This window comes from Mchenga conophoros, linkage group LG20 (genome assembly GCF_057382185.1).
Source record: "Mchenga conophoros isolate Kocher_MC1m ecotype Shallow Benthic linkage group LG20, M_conophoros_male_GT1.1, whole genome shotgun sequence".
Taxonomy (NCBI): Eukaryota; Metazoa; Chordata; class Actinopteri; order Cichliformes; family Cichlidae; genus Mchenga; species Mchenga conophoros.
The window spans coordinates 11,933,956-11,955,097 of record NC_140545.1 but is presented as its reverse complement, the minus strand read 5'-3'; positions in this window follow the sequence as shown (position 1 = coordinate 11,955,097).

Below are 21,142 nucleotides of genomic sequence, written 5' to 3'. Positions count from 1 at the left end.
GGTGAGGACCGGCACCTGTTTGAAAGAGACAAATGCACACAAACACACACAACAACGAACGAGAAACAAACACAGAGAGAGGACAAAGTGGTTATACAGAACTTGAGGACATTATCTACATGTAATTATCTACATAATTATAAATTTGTTGTGTTTTCTTTAACAATGTCAGAAGGAGAGAGGCACTGAGGCACCGTCTTCCGCCCCCCGACGCTCCTGCTGCGCCTCCTCCTTCTGACAGGAACTGCCTACAGAACAAGCATGAATGATGCCTGAGTGGACACACGCAACTCACAAGTTCCTGGCTCTGTCAGCTCCTCTGCAGAGGGTTTCCCTAAGAAGGTGGACCTAGCAGGGTCACCGGGGGACGGGGAGCTGTGCCTCACGGCCCTCACTTCGTCGGAGAAACCCTCATGCAGAGTTCAGAAACTTGTGTGTTGAGTATGTCGCTGTGAGCCTCCACCATTTAACTAGTGGGTGAAGCCTGAACTGTCTAGAGACAGACCAGACCAGCTGCACAACACAGACACTGCAAACCTGAGGACAAATCTGAGAGAACAGAAAAAGGAAAGGAAACTTAGCTTAGAACCATGCAGCGCTACAGGAGACGGCAGCACTGCAGAGGTGAGGACCGGCACCTGTTTGAAAGAGACAAATGCACACAAACACACACAACAACGAACGAGAAACAAACACAGAGAGAGGACAAAGTGGTTATACAGAACTTGAGGACATTATCTACATGTAATTATCTACATAATTATAAATTTGTTGTGTTTTCTTTAACAATGTCAGAAGGAGAGAGGCACTGAGGCACCGTCTTCCGCCCCCCGACGCTCCTGCTGCGCCTCCTCCTTCTGACAGGAACTGCCTACAGAACAAGCATGAATGATGCCTGAGTGGACACACGCAACTCACAAGTTCCTGGCTCTGTCAGCTCCTCTGCAGAGGGTTTCCCTAAGAAGGTGGACCTAGCAGGGTCACCGGGGGACGGGGAGCTGTGCCTCACGGCCCTCACTTCGCCGGAGAAACCCTCATGCAGAGTTCAGAAACTTGTGCGTTGAGTATGTCGCTGTGAGCCTCCACCATTTAACTAGTGGGTGAAGCCTGAACTGTCTAGAGACAGACCAGACCAGCTGCACAACACAGACACTGCAAACCTGAGGACAAATCTGAGAGAACAGAAAAAGGAAAGGAAACTTAGCTTAGAACCATGCAGCGCTACAGGAGACGGCAGCACTGCAGAGGTGAGGACCGGCACCTGTTTGAAAGAGACAAATGCACACAAACACACACAACAACGAACGAGAAACAAACACAGAGAGAGGACAAAGTGGTTATACAGAACTTGAGGACATTATCTACATGTAATTATCTACATAATTATAAATTTGTTGTGTTTTCTTTAACAATGTCAGAAGGAGAGAGGCACTGAGGCACCGTCTTCCGCCCCCCGACGCTCCTGCTGCGCCTCCTCCTTCTGACAGGAACTGCCTACAGAACAAGCATGAATGATGCCTGAGTGGACACACGCAACTCACAAGTTCCTGGCTCTGTCAGCTCCTCTGCAGAGGGTTTCCCTAAGAAGGTGGACCTAGCAGGGTCACCGGGGGACGGGGAGCTGTGCCTCACGGCCCTCACTTCGCCGGAGAAACCCTCATGCAGAGTTCAGAAACTTGTGTGTTGAGTATGTCGCTGTGAGCCTCCACCATTTAACTAGTGGGTGAAGCCTGAACTGTCTAGAGACAGACCAGACCAGCTGCACAACACAGACACTTCAAACCTGAGGACAAATCTGAGAGAACAGAAAAAGGAAAGGAAACTTAGCTTAGAACCATGCAGCGCTACAGGAGACGGCAGCACTGCAGAGGTGAGGACCGGCACCTGTTTGAAAGAGACAAATGCACACAAACACACACAACAACGAACGAGAAACAAACACAGAGAGAGGACAAAGTGGTTATACAGAACTTGAGGACATTATCTACATGTAATTATCTACATAATTATAAATTTGTTGTGTTTTCTTTAACAATGTCAGAAGGAGAGAGGCACTGAGGCACCGTCTTCCGCCCCCCGACGCTCCTGCTGCGCCTCCTCCTTCTGACAGGAACTGCCTACAGAACAAGCATGAATGATGCCTGAGTGGACACACGCAACTCACAAGTTCCTGGCTCTGTCAGCTCCTCTGCAGAGGGTTTCCCTAAGAAGGTGGACCTAGCAGGGTCACCGGGGGACGGGGAGCTGTGCCTCACGGCCCTCACTTCGTCGGAGAAACCCTCATGCAGAGTTCAGAAACTTGTGTGTTGAGTATGTCGCTGTGAGCCTCCACCATTTAACTAGTGGGTGAAGCCTGAACTGTCTAGAGACAGACCAGACCAGCTGCACAACACAGACACTTCAAACCTGAGGACAAATCTGAGAGAACAGAAAAAGGAAAGGAAACTTAGCTTAGAACCATGCAGCGCTACAGGAGACGGCAGCACTGCAGAGGTGAGGACCGGCACCTGTTTGAAAGAGACAAATGCACACAAACACACACAACAACGAACGAGAAACAAACACAGAGAGAGGACAAAGTGGTTATACAGAACTTGAGGACATTATCTACATGTAATTATCTACATAATTATAAATTTGTTGTGTTTTCTTTAACAATGTCAGAAGGAGAGAGGCACTGAGGCACCGTCTTCCGCCCCCCGACGCTCCTGCTGCGCCTCCTCCTTCTGACAGGAACTGCCTACAGAACAAGCATGAATGATGCCTGAGTGGACACACGCAACTCACAAGTTCCTGGCTCTGTCAGCTCCTCTGCAGAGGGTTTCCCTAAGAAGGTGGACCTAGCAGGGTCACCGGGGGACGGGGAGCTGTGCCTCACGGCCCTCACTTCGCCGGAGAAACCCTCATGCAGAGTTCAGAAACTTGTGTGTTGAGTATGTCGCTGTGAGCCTCCACCATTTAACTAGTGGGTGAAGCCTGAACTGTCTAGAGACAGACCAGACCAGCTGCACAACACAGACACTGCAAACCTGAGGACAAATCTGAGAGAACAGAAAAAGGAAAGGAAACTTAGCTTAGAACCATGCAGCGCTACAGGAGACGGCAGCACTGCAGAGGTGAGGACCGGCACCTGTTTGAAAGAGACAAATGCACACAAACACACACAACAACGAACGAGAAACAAACACAGAGAGAGGACAAAGTGGTTATACAGAACTTGAGGACATTATCTACATGTAATTATCTACATAATTATAAATTTGTTGTGTTTTCTTTAACAATGTCAGAAGGAGAGAGGCACTGAGGCACCGTCTTCCGCCCCCCGACGCTCCTGCTGCGCCTCCTCCTTCTGACAGGAACTGCCTACAGAACAAGCATGAATGATGCCTGAGTGGACACACGCAACTCACAAGTTCCTGGCTCTGTCAGCTCCTCTGCAGAGGGTTTCCCTAAGAAGGTGGACCTAGCAGGGTCACCGGGGGACGGGGAGCTGTGCCTCACGGCCCTCACTTCGCCGGAGAAACCCTCATGCAGAGTTCAGAAACTTGTGTGTTGAGTATGTCGCTGTGAGCCTCCACCATTTAACTAGTGGGTGAAGCCTGAACTGTCTAGAGACAGACCAGACCAGCTGCACAACACAGACACTTCAAACCTGAGGACAAATCTGAGAGAACAGAAAAAGGAAAGGAAACTTAGCTTAGAACCATGCAGCGCTACAGGAGACGGCAGCACTGCAGAGGTGAGGACCGGCACCTGTTTGAAAGAGACAAATGCACACAAACACACACAACAACGAACGAGAAACAAACACAGAGAGAGGACAAAGTGGTTATACAGAACTTGAGGACATTATCTACATGTAATTATCTACATAATTATAAATTTGTTGTGTTTTCTTTAACAATGTCAGAAGGAGAGAGGCACTGAGGCACCGTCTTCCGCCCCCCGACGCTCCTGCTGCGCCTCCTCCTTCTGACAGGAACTGCCTACAGAACAAGCATGAATGATGCCTGAGTGGACACACGCAACTCACAAGTTCCTGGCTCTGTCAGCTCCTCTGCAGAGGGTTTCCCTAAGAAGGTGGACCTAGCAGGGTCACCGGGAGACGGGGAGCTGTGCCTCACGGCCCTCACTTCGCCGGAGAAACCCTCATGCAGAGTTCAGAAACTTGTGTGTTGAGTATGTCGCTGTGAGCCTCCACCATTTAACTAGTGGGTGAAGCCTGAACTGTCTAGAGACAGACCAGACCAGCTGCACAACACAGACACTTCAAACCTGAGGACAAATCTGAGAGAACAGAAAAAGGAAAGGAAACTTAGCTTAGAACCATGCAGCGCTACAGGAGACGGCAGCACTGCAGAGGTGAGGACCGGCACCTGTTTGAAAGAGACAAATGCACACAAACACACACAACAACGAACGAGAAACAAACACAGAGAGAGGACAAAGTGGTTATACAGAACTTGAGGACATTATCTACATGTAATTATCTACATAATTATAAACTTGTTGTGTTTTCTTTAACAATGTCAGAAGGAGAGAGGCACTGAGGCACCGTCTTCCGCCCCCCGACGCTCCTGCTGCGCCTCCTCCTTCTGACAGGAACTGCCTGCAGAACAAGCATGAATGATGCCTGAGTGGACACACGCAACTCACAAGTTCCTGGCTCTGTCAGCTCCTCTGCAGAGGGTTTCCCTAAGAAGGTGGACCTAGCAGGGTCACCGGGGGACGGGGAGCTGTGCCTCACGGCCCTCACTTCGCCGGAGAAACCCTCATGCAGAGTTCAGAAACTTGTGTGTTGAGTATGTCGCTGTGAGCCTCCACCATTTAACTAGTGGGTGAAGCCTGAACTGTCTAGAGACAGACCAGACCAGCTGCACAACACAGACACTTCAAACCTGAGGACAAATCTGAGAGAACAGAAAAAGGAAAGGAAACTTAGCTTAGAACCATGCAGCGCTACAGGAGACGGCAGCACTGCAGAGGTGAGGACCGGCACCTGTTTGAAAGAGACAAATGCACACAAACACACACAACAACGAACGAGAAACAAACACAGAGAGAGGACAAAGTGGTTATACAGAACTTGAGGACATTATCTACATGTAATTATCTACATAATTATAAATTTGTTGTGTTTTCTTTAACAATGTCAGAAGGAGAGAGGCACTGAGGCACCGTCTTCCGCCCCCCGACGCTCCTGCTGCGCCTCCTCCTTCTGACAGGAACTGCCTACAGAACAAGCATGAATGATGCCTGAGTGGACACACGCAACTCACAAGTTCCTGGCTCTGTCAGCTCCTCTGCAGAGGGTTTCCCTAAGAAGGTGGACCTAGCAGGGTCACCGGGGGACGGGGAGCTGTGCCTCACGGCCCTCACTTCGCCGGAGAAACCCTCATGCAGAGTTCAGAAACTTGTGTGTTGAGTATGTCGCTGTGAGCCTCCACCATTTAACTAGTGGGTGAAGCCTGAACTGTCTAGAGACAGACCAGACCAGCTGCACAACACAGACACTTCAAACCTGAGGACAAATCTGAGAGAACAGAAAAAGGAAAGGAAACTTAGCTTAGAACCATGCAGCGCTACAGGAGACGGCAGCACTGCAGAGGTGAGGACCGGCACCTGTTTGAAAGAGACAAATGCACACAAACACACACAACAACGAACGAGAAACAAACACAGAGAGAGGACAAAGTGGTTATACAGAACTTGAGGACATTATCTACATGTAATTATCTACATAATTATAAATTTGTTGTGTTTTCTTTAACAATGTCAGAAGGAGAGAGGCACTGAGGCACCGTCTTCCGCCCCCCGACGCTCCTGCTGCGCCTCCTCCTTCTGACAGGAACTGCCTGCAGAACAAGCATGAATGATGCCTGAGTGGACACACGCAACTCACAAGTTCCTGGCTCTGTCAGCTCCTCTGCAGAGGGTTTCCCTAAGAAGGTGGACCTAGCAGGGTCACCGGGGGACGGGGAGCTGTGCCTCACGGCCCTCACTTCGCCGGAGAAACCCTCATGCAGAGTTCAGAAACTTGTGTGTTGAGTATGTCGCTGTGAGCCTCCACCATTTAACTAGTGGGTGAAGCCTGAACTGTCTAGAGACAGACCAGACCAGCTGCACAACACAGACACTTCAAACCTGAGGACAAATCTGAGAGAACAGAAAAAGGAAAGGAAACTTAGCTTAGAACCATGCAGCGCTACAGGAGACGGCAGCACTGCAGAGGTGAGGACCGGCACCTGTTTGAAAGAGACAAATGCACACAAACACACACAACAACGAACGAGAAACAAACACAGAGAGAGGACAAAGTGGTTATACAGAACTTGAGGACATTATCTACATGTAATTATCTACATAATTATAAATTTGTTGTGTTTTCTTTAACAATGTCAGAAGGAGAGAGGCACTGAGGCACCGTCTTCCGCCCCCCGACGCTCCTGCTGCGCCTCCTCCTTCTGACAGGAACTGCCTACAGAACAAGCATGAATGATGCCTGAGTGGACACACGCAACTCACAAGTTCCTGGCTCTGTCAGCTCCTCTGCAGAGGGTTTCCCTAAGAAGGTGGACCTAGCAGGGTCACCGGGGGACGGGGAGCTGTGCCTCACGGCCCTCACTTCGCCGGAGAAACCCTCATGCAGAGTTCAGAAACTTGTGCGTTGAGTATGTCGCTGTGAGCCTCCACCATTTAACTAGTGGGTGAAGCCTGAACTGTCTAGAGACAGACCAGACCAGCTGCACAACACAGACACTGCAAACCTGAGGACAAATCTGAGAGAACAGAAAAAGGAAAGGAAACTTAGCTTAGAACCATGCAGCGCTACAGGAGACGGCAGCACTGCAGAGGTGAGGACCGGCACCTGTTTGAAAGAGACAAATGCACACAAACACACACAACAACGAACGAGAAACAAACACAGAGAGAGGACAAAGTGGTTATACAGAACTTGAGGACATTATCTACATGTAATTATCTACATAATTATAAATTTGTTGTGTTTTCTTTAACAATGTCAGAAGGAGAGAGGCACTGAGGCACCGTCTTCCGCCCCCCGACGCTCCTGCTGCGCCTCCTCCTTCTGACAGGAACTGCCTACAGAACAAGCATGAATGATGCCTGAGTGGACACACGCAACTCACAAGTTCCTGGCTCTGTCAGCTCCTCTGCAGAGGGTTTCCCTAAGAAGGTGGACCTAGCAGGGTCACCGGGGGACGGGGAGCTGTGCCTCACGGCCCTCACTTCGCCGGAGAAACCCTCATGCAGAGTTCAGAAACTTGTGTGTTGAGTATGTCGCTGTGAGCCTCCACCATTTAACTAGTGGGTGAAGCCTGAACTGTCTAGAGACAGACCAGACCAGCTGCACAACACAGACACTTCAAACCTGAGGACAAATCTGAGAGAACAGAAAAAGGAAAGGAAACTTAGCTTAGAACCATGCAGCGCTACAGGAGACGGCAGCACTGCAGAGGTGAGGACCGGCACCTGTTTGAAAGAGACAAATGCACACAAACACACACAACAACGAACGAGAAACAAACACAGAGAGAGGACAAAGTGGTTATACAGAACTTGAGGACATTATCTACATGTAATTATCTACATAATTATAAATTTGTTGTGTTTTCTTTAACAATGTCAGAAGGAGAGAGGCACTGAGGCACCGTCTTCCGCCCCCCGACGCTCCTGCTGCGCCTCCTCCTTCTGACAGGAACTGCCTACAGAACAAGCATGAATGATGCCTGAGTGGACACACGCAACTCACAAGTTCCTGGCTCTGTCAGCTCCTCTGCAGAGGGTTTCCCTAAGAAGGTGGACCTAGCAGGGTCACCGGGGGACGGGGAGCTGTGCCTCACGGCCCTCACTTCGTCGGAGAAACCCTCATGCAGAGTTCAGAAACTTGTGTGTTGAGTATGTCGCTGTGAGCCTCCACCATTTAACTAGTGGGTGAAGCCTGAACTGTCTAGAGACAGACCAGACCAGCTGCACAACACAGACACTTCAAACCTGAGGACAAATCTGAGAGAACAGAAAAAGGAAAGGAAACTTAGCTTAGAACCATGCAGCGCTACAGGAGACGGCAGCACTGCAGAGGTGAGGACCGGCACCTGTTTGAAAGAGACAAATGCACACAAACACACACAACAACGAACGAGAAACAAACACAGAGAGAGGACAAAGTGGTTATACAGAACTTGAGGACATTATCTACATGTAATTATCTACATAATTATAAATTTGTTGTGTTTTCTTTAACAATGTCAGAAGGAGAGAGGCACTGAGGCACCGTCTTCCGCCCCCCGACGCTCCTGCTGCGCCTCCTCCTTCTGACAGGAACTGCCTACAGAACAAGCATGAATGATGCCTGAGTGGACACACGCAACTCACAAGTTCCTGGCTCTGTCAGCTCCTCTGCAGAGGGTTTCCCTAAGAAGGTGGACCTAGCAGGGTCACCGGGGGACGGGGAGCTGTGCCTCACGGCCCTCACTTCGCCGGAGAAACCCTCATGCAGAGTTCAGAAACTTGTGTGTTGAGTATGTCGCTGTGAGCCTCCACCATTTAACTAGTGGGTGAAGCCTGAACTGTCTAGAGACAGACCAGACCAGCTGCACAACACAGACACTTCAAACCTGAGGACAAATCTGAGAGAACAGAAAAAGGAAAGGAAACTTAGCTTAGAACCATGCAGCGCTACAGGAGACGGCAGCACTGCAGAGGTGAGGACCGGCACCTGTTTGAAAGAGACAAATGCACACAAACACACACAACAACGAACGAGAAACAAACACAGAGAGAGGACAAAGTGGTTATACAGAACTTGAGGACATTATCTACATGTAATTATCTACATAATTATAAATTTGTTGTGTTTTCTTTAACAATGTCAGAAGGAGAGAGGCACTGAGGCACCGTCTTCCGCCCCCCGACGCTCCTGCTGCGCCTCCTCCTTCTGACAGGAACTGCCTACAGAACAAGCATGAATGATGCCTGAGTGGACACACGCAACTCACAAGTTCCTGGCTCTGTCAGCTCCTCTGCAGAGGGTTTCCCTAAGAAGGTGGACCTAGCAGGGTCACCGGGGGACGGGGAGCTGTGCCTCACGGCCCTCACTTCGTCGGAGAAACCCTCATGCAGAGTTCAGAAACTTGTGTGTTGAGTATGTCGCTGTGAGCCTCCACCATTTAACTAGTGGGTGAAGCCTGAACTGTCTAGAGACAGACCAGACCAGCTGCACAACACAGACACTTCAAACCTGAGGACAAATCTGAGAGAACAGAAAAAGGAAAGGAAACTTAGCTTAGAACCATGCAGCGCTACAGGAGACGGCAGCACTGCAGAGGTGAGGACCGGCACCTGTTTGAAAGAGACAAATGCACACAAACACACACAACAACGAACGAGAAACAAACACAGAGAGAGGACAAAGTGGTTATACAGAACTTGAGGACATTATCTACATGTAATTATCTACATAATTATAAATTTGTTGTGTTTTCTTTAACAATGTCAGAAGGAGAGAGGCACTGAGGCACCGTCTTCCGCCCCCCGACGCTCCTGCTGCGCCTCCTCCTTCTGACAGGAACTGCCTACAGAACAAGCATGAATGATGCCTGAGTGGACACACGCAACTCACAAGTTCCTGGCTCTGTCAGCTCCTCTGCAGAGGGTTTCCCTAAGAAGGTGGACCTAGCAGGGTCACCGGGGGACGGGGAGCTGTGCCTCACGGCCCTCACTTCGCCGGAGAAACCCTCATGCAGAGTTCAGAAACTTGTGTGTTGAGTATGTCGCTGTGAGCCTCCACCATTTAACTAGTGGGTGAAGCCTGAACTGTCTAGAGACAGACCAGACCAGCTGCACAACACAGACACTTCAAACCTGAGGACAAATCTGAGAGAACAGAAAAAGGAAAGGAAACTTAGCTTAGAACCATGCAGCGCTACAGGAGACGGCAGCACTGCAGAGGTGAGGACCGGCACCTGTTTGAAAGAGACAAATGCACACAAACACACACAACAACGAACGAGAAACAAACACAGAGAGAGGACAAAGTGGTTATACAGAACTTGAGGACATTATCTACATGTAATTATCTACATAATTATAAATTTGTTGTGTTTTCTTTAACAATGTCAGAAGGAGAGAGGCACTGAGGCACCGTCTTCCGCCCCCCGACGCTCCTGCTGCGCCTCCTCCTTCTGACAGGAACTGCCTGCAGAACAAGCATGAATGATGCCTGAGTGGACACACGCAACTCACAAGTTCCTGGCTCTGTCAGCTCCTCTGCAGAGGGTTTCCCTAAGAAGGTGGACCTAGCAGGGTCACCGGGGGACGGGGAGCTGTGCCTCACGGCCCTCACTTCGCCGGAGAAACCCTCATGCAGAGTTCAGAAACTTGTGTGTTGAGTATGTCGCTGTGAGCCTCCACCATTTAACTAGTGGGTGAAGCCTGAACTGTCTAGAGACAGACCAGACCAGCTGCACAACACAGACACTTCAAACCTGAGGACAAATCTGAGAGAACAGAAAAAGGAAAGGAAACTTAGCTTAGAACCATGCAGCGCTACAGGAGACGGCAGCACTGCAGAGGTGAGGACCGGCACCTGTTTGAAAGAGACAAATGCACACAAACACACACAACAACGAACGAGAAACAAACACAGAGAGAGGACAAAGTGGTTATACAGAACTTGAGGACATTATCTACATGTAATTATCTACATAATTATAAATTTGTTGTGTTTTCTTTAACAATGTCAGAAGGAGAGAGGCACTGAGGCACCGTCTTCCGCCCCCCGACGCTCCTGCTGCGCCTCCTCCTTCTGACAGGAACTGCCTACAGAACAAGCATGAATGATGCCTGAGTGGACACACGCAACTCACAAGTTCCTGGCTCTGTCAGCTCCTCTGCAGAGGGTTTCCCTAAGAAGGTGGACCTAGCAGGGTCACCGGGGGACGGGGAGCTGTGCCTCACGGCCCTCACTTCGTCGGAGAAACCCTCATGCAGAGTTCAGAAACTTGTGTGTTGAGTATGTCGCTGTGAGCCTCCACCATTTAACTAGTGGGTGAAGCCTGAACTGTCTAGAGACAGACCAGACCAGCTGCACAACACAGACACTTCAAACCTGAGGACAAATCTGAGAGAACAGAAAAAGGAAAGGAAACTTAGCTTAGAACCATGCAGCGCTACAGGAGACGGCAGCACTGCAGAGGTGAGGACCGGCACCTGTTTGAAAGAGACAAATGCACACAAACACACACAACAACGAACGAGAAACAAACACAGAGAGAGGACAAAGTGGTTATACAGAACTTGAGGACATTATCTACATGTAATTATCTACATAATTATAAATTTGTTGTGTTTTCTTTAACAATGTCAGAAGGAGAGAGGCACTGAGGCACCGTCTTCCGCCCCCCGACGCTCCTGCTGCGCCTCCTCCTTCTGACAGGAACTGCCTACAGAACAAGCATGAATGATGCCTGAGTGGACACACGCAACTCACAAGTTCCTGGCTCTGTCAGCTCCTCTGCAGAGGGTTTCCCTAAGAAGGTGGACCTAGCAGGGTCACCGGGGGACGGGGAGCTGTGCCTCACGGCCCTCACTTCGTCGGAGAAACCCTCATGCAGAGTTCAGAAACTTGTGTGTTGAGTATGTCGCTGTGAGCCTCCACCATTTAACTAGTGGGTGAAGCCTGAACTGTCTAGAGACAGACCAGACCAGCTGCACAACACAGACACTGCAAACCTGAGGACAAATCTGAGAGAACAGAAAAAGGAAAGGAAACTTAGCTTAGAACCATGCAGCGCTACAGGAGACGGCAGCACTGCAGAGGTGAGGACCGGCACCTGTTTGAAAGAGACAAATGCACACAAACACACACAACAACGAACGAGAAACAAACACAGAGAGAGGACAAAGTGGTTATACAGAACTTGAGGACATTATCTACATGTAATTATCTACATAATTATAAATTTGTTGTGTTTTCTTTAACAATGTCAGAAGGAGAGAGGCACTGAGGCACCGTCTTCCGCCCCCCGACGCTCCTGCTGCGCCTCCTCCTTCTGACAGGAACTGCCTACAGAACAAGCATGAATGATGCCTGAGTGGACACACGCAACTCACAAGTTCCTGGCTCTGTCAGCTCCTCTGCAGAGGGTTTCCCTAAGAAGGTGGACCTAGCAGGGTCACCGGGGGACGGGGAGCTGTGCCTCACGGCCCTCACTTCGTCGGAGAAACCCTCATGCAGAGTTCAGAAACTTGTGTGTTGAGTATGTCGCTGTGAGCCTCCACCATTTAACTAGTGGGTGAAGCCTGAACTGTCTAGAGACAGACCAGACCAGCTGCACAACACAGACACTGCAAACCTGAGGACAAATCTGAGAGAACAGAAAAAGGAAAGGAAACTTAGCTTAGAACCATGCAGCGCTACAGGAGACGGCAGCACTGCAGAGGTGAGGACCGGCACCTGTTTGAAAGAGACAAATGCACACAAACACACACAACAACGAACGAGAAACAAACACAGAGAGAGGACAAAGTGGTTATACAGAACTTGAGGACATTATCTACATGTAATTATCTACATAATTATAAATTTGTTGTGTTTTCTTTAACAATGTCAGAAGGAGAGAGGCACTGAGGCACCGTCTTCCGCCCCCCGACGCTCCTGCTGCGCCTCCTCCTTCTGACAGGAACTGCCTACAGAACAAGCATGAATGATGCCTGAGTGGACACACGCAACTCACAAGTTCCTGGCTCTGTCAGCTCCTCTGCAGAGGGTTTCCCTAAGAAGGTGGACCTAGCAGGGTCACCGGGGGACGGGGAGCTGTGCCTCACGGCCCTCACTTCGTCGGAGAAACCCTCATGCAGAGTTCAGAAACTTGTGCGTTGAGTATGTCGCTGTGAGCCTCCACCATTTAACTAGTGGGTGAAGCCTGAACTGTCTAGAGACAGACCAGACCAGCTGCACAACACAGACACTGCAAACCTGAGGACAAATCTGAGAGAACAGAAAAAGGAAAGGAAACTTAGCTTAGAACCATGCAGCGCTACAGGAGACGGCAGCACTGCAGAGGTGAGGACCGGCACCTGTTTGAAAGAGACAAATGCACACAAACACACACAACAACGAACGAGAAACAAACACAGAGAGAGGACAAAGTGGTTATACAGAACTTGAGGACATTATCTACATGTAATTATCTACATAATTATAAATTTGTTGTGTTTTCTTTAACAATGTCAGAAGGAGAGAGGCACTGAGGCACCGTCTTCCGCCCCCCGACGCTCCTGCTGCGCCTCCTCCTTCTGACAGGAACTGCCTGCAGAACAAGCATGAATGATGCCTGAGTGGACACACGCAACTCACAAGTTCCTGGCTCTGTCAGCTCCTCTGCAGAGGGTTTCCCTAAGAAGGTGGACCTAGCAGGGTCACCGGGGGACGGGGAGCTGTGCCTCACGGCCCTCACTTCGCCGGAGAAACCCTCATGCAGAGTTCAGAAACTTGTGTGTTGAGTATGTCGCTGTGAGCCTCCACCATTTAACTAGTGGGTGAAGCCTGAACTGTCTAGAGACAGACCAGACCAGCTGCACAACACAGACACTTCAAACCTGAGGACAAATCTGAGAGAACAGAAAAAGGAAAGGAAACTTAGCTTAGAACCATGCAGCGCTACAGGAGACGGCAGCACTGCAGAGGTGAGGACCGGCACCTGTTTGAAAGAGACAAATGCACACAAACACACACAACAACGAACGAGAAACAAACACAGAGAGAGGACAAAGTGGTTATACAGAACTTGAGGACATTATCTACATGTAATTATCTACATAATTATAAATTTGTTGTGTTTTCTTTAACAATGTCAGAAGGAGAGAGGCACTGAGGCACCGTCTTCCGCCCCCCGACGCTCCTGCTGCGCCTCCTCCTTCTGACAGGAACTGCCTACAGAACAAGCATGAATGATGCCTGAGTGGACACACGCAACTCACAAGTTCCTGGCTCTGTCAGCTCCTCTGCAGAGGGTTTCCCTAAGAAGGTGGACCTAGCAGGGTCACCGGGGGACGGGGAGCTGTGCCTCACGGCCCTCACTTCGCCGGAGAAACCCTCATGCAGAGTTCAGAAACTTGTGCGTTGAGTATGTCGCTGTGAGCCTCCACCATTTAACTAGTGGGTGAAGCCTGAACTGTCTAGAGACAGACCAGACCAGCTGCACAACACAGACACTGCAAACCTGAGGACAAATCTGAGAGAACAGAAAAAGGAAAGGAAACTTAGCTTAGAACCATGCAGCGCTACAGGAGACGGCAGCACTGCAGAGGTGAGGACCGGCACCTGTTTGAAAGAGACAAATGCACACAAACACACACAACAACGAACGAGAAACAAACACAGAGAGAGGACAAAGTGGTTATACAGAACTTGAGGACATTATCTACATGTAATTATCTACATAATTATAAATTTGTTGTGTTTTCTTTAACAATGTCAGAAGGAGAGAGGCACTGAGGCACCGTCTTCCGCCCCCCGACGCTCCTGCTGCGCCTCCTCCTTCTGACAGGAACTGCCTACAGAACAAGCATGAATGATGCCTGAGTGGACACACGCAACTCACAAGTTCCTGGCTCTGTCAGCTCCTCTGCAGAGGGTTTCCCTAAGAAGGTGGACCTAGCAGGGTCACCGGGGGACGGGGAGCTGTGCCTCACGGCCCTCACTTCGCCGGAGAAACCCTCATGCAGAGTTCAGAAACTTGTGTGTTGAGTATGTCGCTGTGAGCCTCCACCATTTAACTAGTGGGTGAAGCCTGAACTGTCTAGAGACAGACCAGACCAGCTGCACAACACAGACACTTCAAACCTGAGGACAAATCTGAGAGAACAGAAAAAGGAAAGGAAACTTAGCTTAGAACCATGCAGCGCTACAGGAGACGGCAGCACTGCAGAGGTGAGGACCGGCACCTGTTTGAAAGAGACAAATGCACACAAACACACACAACAACGAACGAGAAACAAACACAGAGAGAGGACAAAGTGGTTATACAGAACTTGAGGACATTATCTACATGTAATTATCTACATAATTATAAATTTGTTGTGTTTTCTTTAACAATGTCAGAAGGAGAGAGGCACTGAGGCACCGTCTTCCGCCCCCCGACGCTCCTGCTGCGCCTCCTCCTTCTGACAGGAACTGCCTACAGAACAAGCATGAATGATGCCTGAGTGGACACACGCAACTCACAAGTTCCTGGCTCTGTCAGCTCCTCTGCAGAGGGTTTCCCTAAGAAGGTGGACCTAGCAGGGTCACCGGGGGACGGGGAGCTGTGCCTCACGGCCCTCACTTCGTCGGAGAAACCCTCATGCAGAGTTCAGAAACTTGTGTGTTGAGTATGTCGCTGTGAGCCTCCACCATTTAACTAGTGGGTGAAGCCTGAACTGTCTAGAGACAGACCAGACCAGCTGCACAACACAGACACTTCAAACCTGAGGACAAATCTGAGAGAACAGAAAAAGGAAAGGAAACTTAGCTTAGAACCATGCAGCGCTACAGGAGACGGCAGCACTGCAGAGGTGAGGACCGGCACCTGTTTGAAAGAGACAAATGCACACAAACACACACAACAACGAACGAGAAACAAACACAGAGAGAGGACAAAGTGGTTATACAGAACTTGAGGACATTATCTACATGTAATTATCTACATAATTATAAATTTGTTGTGTTTTCTTTAACAATGTCAGAAGGAGAGAGGCACTGAGGCACCGTCTTCCGCCCCCCGACGCTCCTGCTGCGCCTCCTCCTTCTGACAGGAACTGCCTACAGAACAAGCATGAATGATGCCTGAGTGGACACACGCAACTCACAAGTTCCTGGCTCTGTCAGCTCCTCTGCAGAGGGTTTCCCTAAGAAGGTGGACCTAGCAGGGTCACCGGGGGACGGGGAGCTGTGCCTCACGGCCCTCACTTCGCCGGAGAAACCCTCATGCAGAGTTCAGAAACTTGTGTGTTGAGTATGTCGCTGTGAGCCTCCACCATTTAACTAGTGGGTGAAGCCTGAACTGTCTAGAGACAGACCAGACCAGCTGCACAACACAGACACTTCAAACCTGAGGACAAATCTGAGAGAACAGAAAAAGGAAAGGAAACTTAGCTTAGAACCATGCAGCGCTACAGGAGACGGCAGCACTGCAGAGGTGAGGACCGGCACCTGTTTGAAAGAGACAAATGCACACAAACACACACAACAACGAACGAGAAACAAACACAGAGAGAGGACAAAGTGGTTATACAGAACTTGAGGACATTATCTACATGTAATTATCTACATAATTATAAATTTGTTGTGTTTTCTTTAACAATGTCAGAAGGAGAGAGGCACTGAGGCACCGTCTTCCGCCCCCCGACGCTCCTGCTGCGCCTCCTCCTTCTGACAGGAACTGCCTACAGAACAAGCATGAATGATGCCTGAGTGGACACACGCAACTCACAAGTTCCTGGCTCTGTCAGCTCCTCTGCAGAGGGTTTCCCTAAGAAGGTGGACCTAGCAGGGTCACCGGGGGACGGGGAGCTGTGCCTCACGGCCCTCACTTCGTCGGAGAAACCCTCATGCAGAGTTCAGAAACTTGTGTGTTGAGTATGTCGCTGTGAGCCTCCACCATTTAACTAGTGGGTGAAGCCTGAACTGTCTAGAGACAGACCAGACCAGCTGCACAACACAGACACTTCAAACCTGAGGACAAATCTGAGAGAACAGAAAAAGGAAAGGAAACTTAGCTTAGAACCATGCAGCGCTACAGGAGACGGCAGCACTGCAGAGGTGAGGACCGGCACCTGTTTGAAAGAGACAAATGCACACAAACACACACAACAACGAACGAGAAACAAACACAGAGAGAGGACAAAGTGGTTATACAGAACTTGAGGACATTATCTACATGTAATTATCTACATAATTATAAATTTGTTGTGTTTTCTTTAACAATGTCAGAAGGAGAGAGGCACTGAGGCACCGTCTTCCGCCCCCCGACGCTCCTGCTGCGCCTCCTCCTTCTGACAGGAACTGCCTACAGAACAAGCATGAATGATGCCTGAGTGGACACACGCAACTCACAAGTTCCTGGCTCTGTCAGCTCCTCTGCAGAGGGTTTCCCTAAGAAGGTGGACCTAGCAGGGTCACCGGGGGACGGGGAGCTGTGCCTCACGGCCCTCACTTCGCCGGAGAAACCCTCATGCAGAGTTCAGAAACTTGTGTGTTGAGTATGTCGCTGTGAGCCTCCACCATTTAACTAGTGGGTGAAGCCTGAACTGTCTAGAGACAGACCAGACCAGCTGCACAACACAGACACTTCAAACCTGAGGACAAATCTGAGAGAACAGAAAAAGGAAAGGAAACTTAGCTTAGAACCATGCAGCGCTACAGGAGACGGCAGCACTGCAGAGGTGAGGACCGGCACCTGTTTGAAAGAGACAAATGCACACAAACACACACAACAACGAACGAGAAACAAACACAGAGAGAGGACAAAGTGGTTATACAGAACTTGAGGACATTATCTACATGTAATTATCTACATAATTATAAATTTGTTGTGTTTTCTTTAACAATGTCAGAAGGAGAGAGGCACTGAGGCACCGTCTTCCGCCCCCCGACGCTCCTGCTGCGCCTCCTCCTTCTGACAGGAACTGCCTGCAGAACAAGCATGAATGATGCCTGAGTGGACACACGCAACTCACAAGTTCCTGGCTCTGTCAGCTCCTCTGCAGAGGGTTTCCCTAAGAAGGTGGACCTAGCAGGGTCACCGGGGGACGGGGAGCTGTGCCTCACGGCCCTCACTTCGCCGGAGAAACCCTCATGCAGAGTTCAGAAACTTGTGTGTTGAGTATGTCGCTGTGAGCCTCCACCATTTAACTAGTGGGTGAAGCCTGAACTGTCTAGAGACAGACCAGACCAGCTGCACAACACAGACACTTCAAACCTGAGGACAAATCTGAGAGAACAGAAAAAGGAAAGGAAACTTAGCTTAGAACCATGCAGCGCTACAGGAGACGGCAGCACTGCAGAGGTGAGGACCGGCACCTGTTTGAAAGAGACAAATGCACACAAACACACACAACAACGAACGAGAAACAAACACAGAGAGAGGACAAAGTGGTTATACAGAACTTGAGGACATTATCTACATGTAATTATCTACATAATTATAAATTTGTTGTGTTTTCTTTAACAATGTCAGAAGGAGAGAGGCACTGAGGCACCGTCTTCCGCCCCCCGACGCTCCTGCTGCGCCTCCTCCTTCTGACAGGAACTGCCTACAGAACAAGCATGAATGATGCCTGAGTGGACACACGCAACTCACAAGTTCCTGGCTCTGTCAGCTCCTCTGCAGAGGGTTTCCCTAAGAAGGTGGACCTAGCAGGGTCACCGGGGGACGGGGAGCTGTGCCTCACGGCCCTCACTTCGTCGGAGAAACCCTCATGCAGAGTTCAGAAACTTGTGTGTTGAGTATGTCGCTGTGAGCCTCCACCATTTAACTAGTGGGTGAAGCCTGAACTGTCTAGAGACAGACCAGACCAGCTGCACAACACAGACACTTCAAACCTGAGGACAAATCTGAGAGAACAGAAAAAGGAAAGGAAACTTAGCTTAGAACCATGCAGCGCTACAGGAGACGGCAGCACTGCAGAGGTGAGGACCGGCACCTGTTTGAAAGAGACAAATGCACACAAACACACACAACAACGAACGAGAAACAAACACAGAGAGAGGACAAAGTGGTTATACAGAACTTGAGGACATTATCTACATGTAATTATCTACATAATTATAAATTTGTTGTGTTTTCTTTAACAATGTCAGAAGGAGAGAGGCACTGAGGCACCGTCTTCCGCCCCCCGACGCTCCTGCTGCGCCTCCTCCTTCTGACAGGAACTGCCTACAGAACAAGCATGAATGATGCCTGAGTGGACACACGCAACTCACAAGTTCCTGGCTCTGTCAGCTCCTCTGCAGAGGGTTTCCCTAAGAAGGTGGACCTAGCAGGGTCACCGGGGGACGGGGAGCTGTGCCTCACGGCCCTCACTTCGTCGGAGAAACCCTCATGCAGAGTTCAGAAACTTGTGTGTTGAGTATGTCGCTGTGAGCCTCCACCATTTAACTAGTGGGTGAAGCCTGAACTGTCTAGAGACAGACCAGACCAGCTGCACAACACAGACACTGCAAACCTGAGGACAAATCTGAGAGAACAGAAAAAGGAAAGGAAACTTAGCTTAGAACCATGCAGCGCTACAGGAGACGGCAGCACTGCAGAGGTGAGGACCGGCACCTGTTTGAAAGAGACAAATGCACACAAACACACACAACAACGAACGAGAAACAAACACAGAGAGAGGACAAAGTGGTTATACAGAACTTGAGGACATTATCTACATGTAATTATCTACATAATTATAAATTTGTTGTGTTTTCTTTAACAATGTCAGAAGGAGAGAGGCACTGAGGCACCGTCTTCCGCCCCCCGACGCTCCTGCTGCGCCTCCTCCTTCTGACAGGAACTGCCTACAGAACAAGCATGAATGATGCCTGAGTGGACACACGCAACTCACAAGTTCCTGGCTCTGTCAGCTCCTCTGCAGAGGGTTTCCCTAAGAAGGTGGACCTAGCAGGGTCACCGGGGGACGGGGAGCTGTGCCTCACGGCCCTCACTTCGTCGGAGAAACCCTCATGCAGAGTTCAGAAACTTGTGTGTTGAGTATGTCGCTGTGAGCCTCCACCATTTAACTAGTGGGTGAAGCCTGAACTGTCTAGAGACAGACCAGACCAGCTGCACAACACAGACACTGCAAACCTGAGGACAAATCTGAGAGAACAGAAAAAGGAAAGGAAACTTAGCTTAGAACCATGCAGCGCTACAGGAGACGGCAGCACTGCAGAGGTGAGGACCGGCACCTGTTTGAAAGAGACAAATGCACACAAACACACACAACAACGAACGAGAAACAAACACAGAGAGAGGACAAAGTGGTTATACAGAACTTGAGGACATTATCTACATGTAATTATCTACATAATTATAAATTTGTTGTGTTTTCTTTAACAATGTCAGAAGGAGAGAGGCACTGAGGCACCGTCTTCCGCCCCCCGACGCTCCTGCTGCGCCTCCTCCTTCTGACAGGAACTGCCTACAGAACAAGCATGAATGATGCCTGAGTGGACACACGCAACTCACAAGTTCCTGGCTCTGTCAGCTCCTCTGCAGAGGGTTTCCCTAAGAAGGTGGACCTAGCAGGGTCACCGGGGGACGGGGAGCTGTGCCTCACGGCCCTCACTTCGTCGGAGAAACCCTCATGCAGAGTTCAGAAACTTGTGCGTTGAGTATGTCGCTGTGAGCCTCCACCATTTAACTAGTGGGTGAAGCCTGAACTGTCTAGAGACAGACCAGACCAGCTGCACAACACAGACACTGCAAACCTGAGGACAAATCTGAGAGAACAGAAAAAGGAAAGGAAACTTAGCTTAGAACCATGCAGCGCTACAGGAGACGGCAGCACTGCAGAGGTGAGGACCGGCACCTGTTTGAAAGAGACAAATGCACACAAACACACACAACAACGAACGAGAAACAAACACAGAGAGAGGACAAAGTGGTTATACAGAACTTGAGGACATTATCTACATGTAATTATCTACATAATTATAAATTTGTTGTGTTTTCTTTAACAATGTCAGAAGGAGAGAGGCACTGAGGCACCGTCTTCCGCCCCCCGACGCTCCTGCTGCGCCTCCTCCTTCTGACAGGAACTGCCTACAGAACAAGCATGAATGATGCCTGAGTGGACACACGCAACTCACAAGTTCCTGGCTCTGTCAGCTCCTCTGCAGAGGGTTTCCCTAAGAAGGTGGACCTAGCAGGGTCACCGGGGGACGGGGAGCTGTGCCTCACGGCCCTCACTTCGTCGGAGAAACCCTCATGCAGAGTTCAGAAACTTGTGTGTTGAGTATGTCGCTGTGAGCCTCCACCATTTAACTAGTGGGTGAAGCCTGAACTGTCTAGAGACAGACCAGACCAGCTGCACAACACAGACACTTCAAACCTGAGGACAAATCTGAGAGAACAGAAAAAGGAAAGGAAACTTAGCT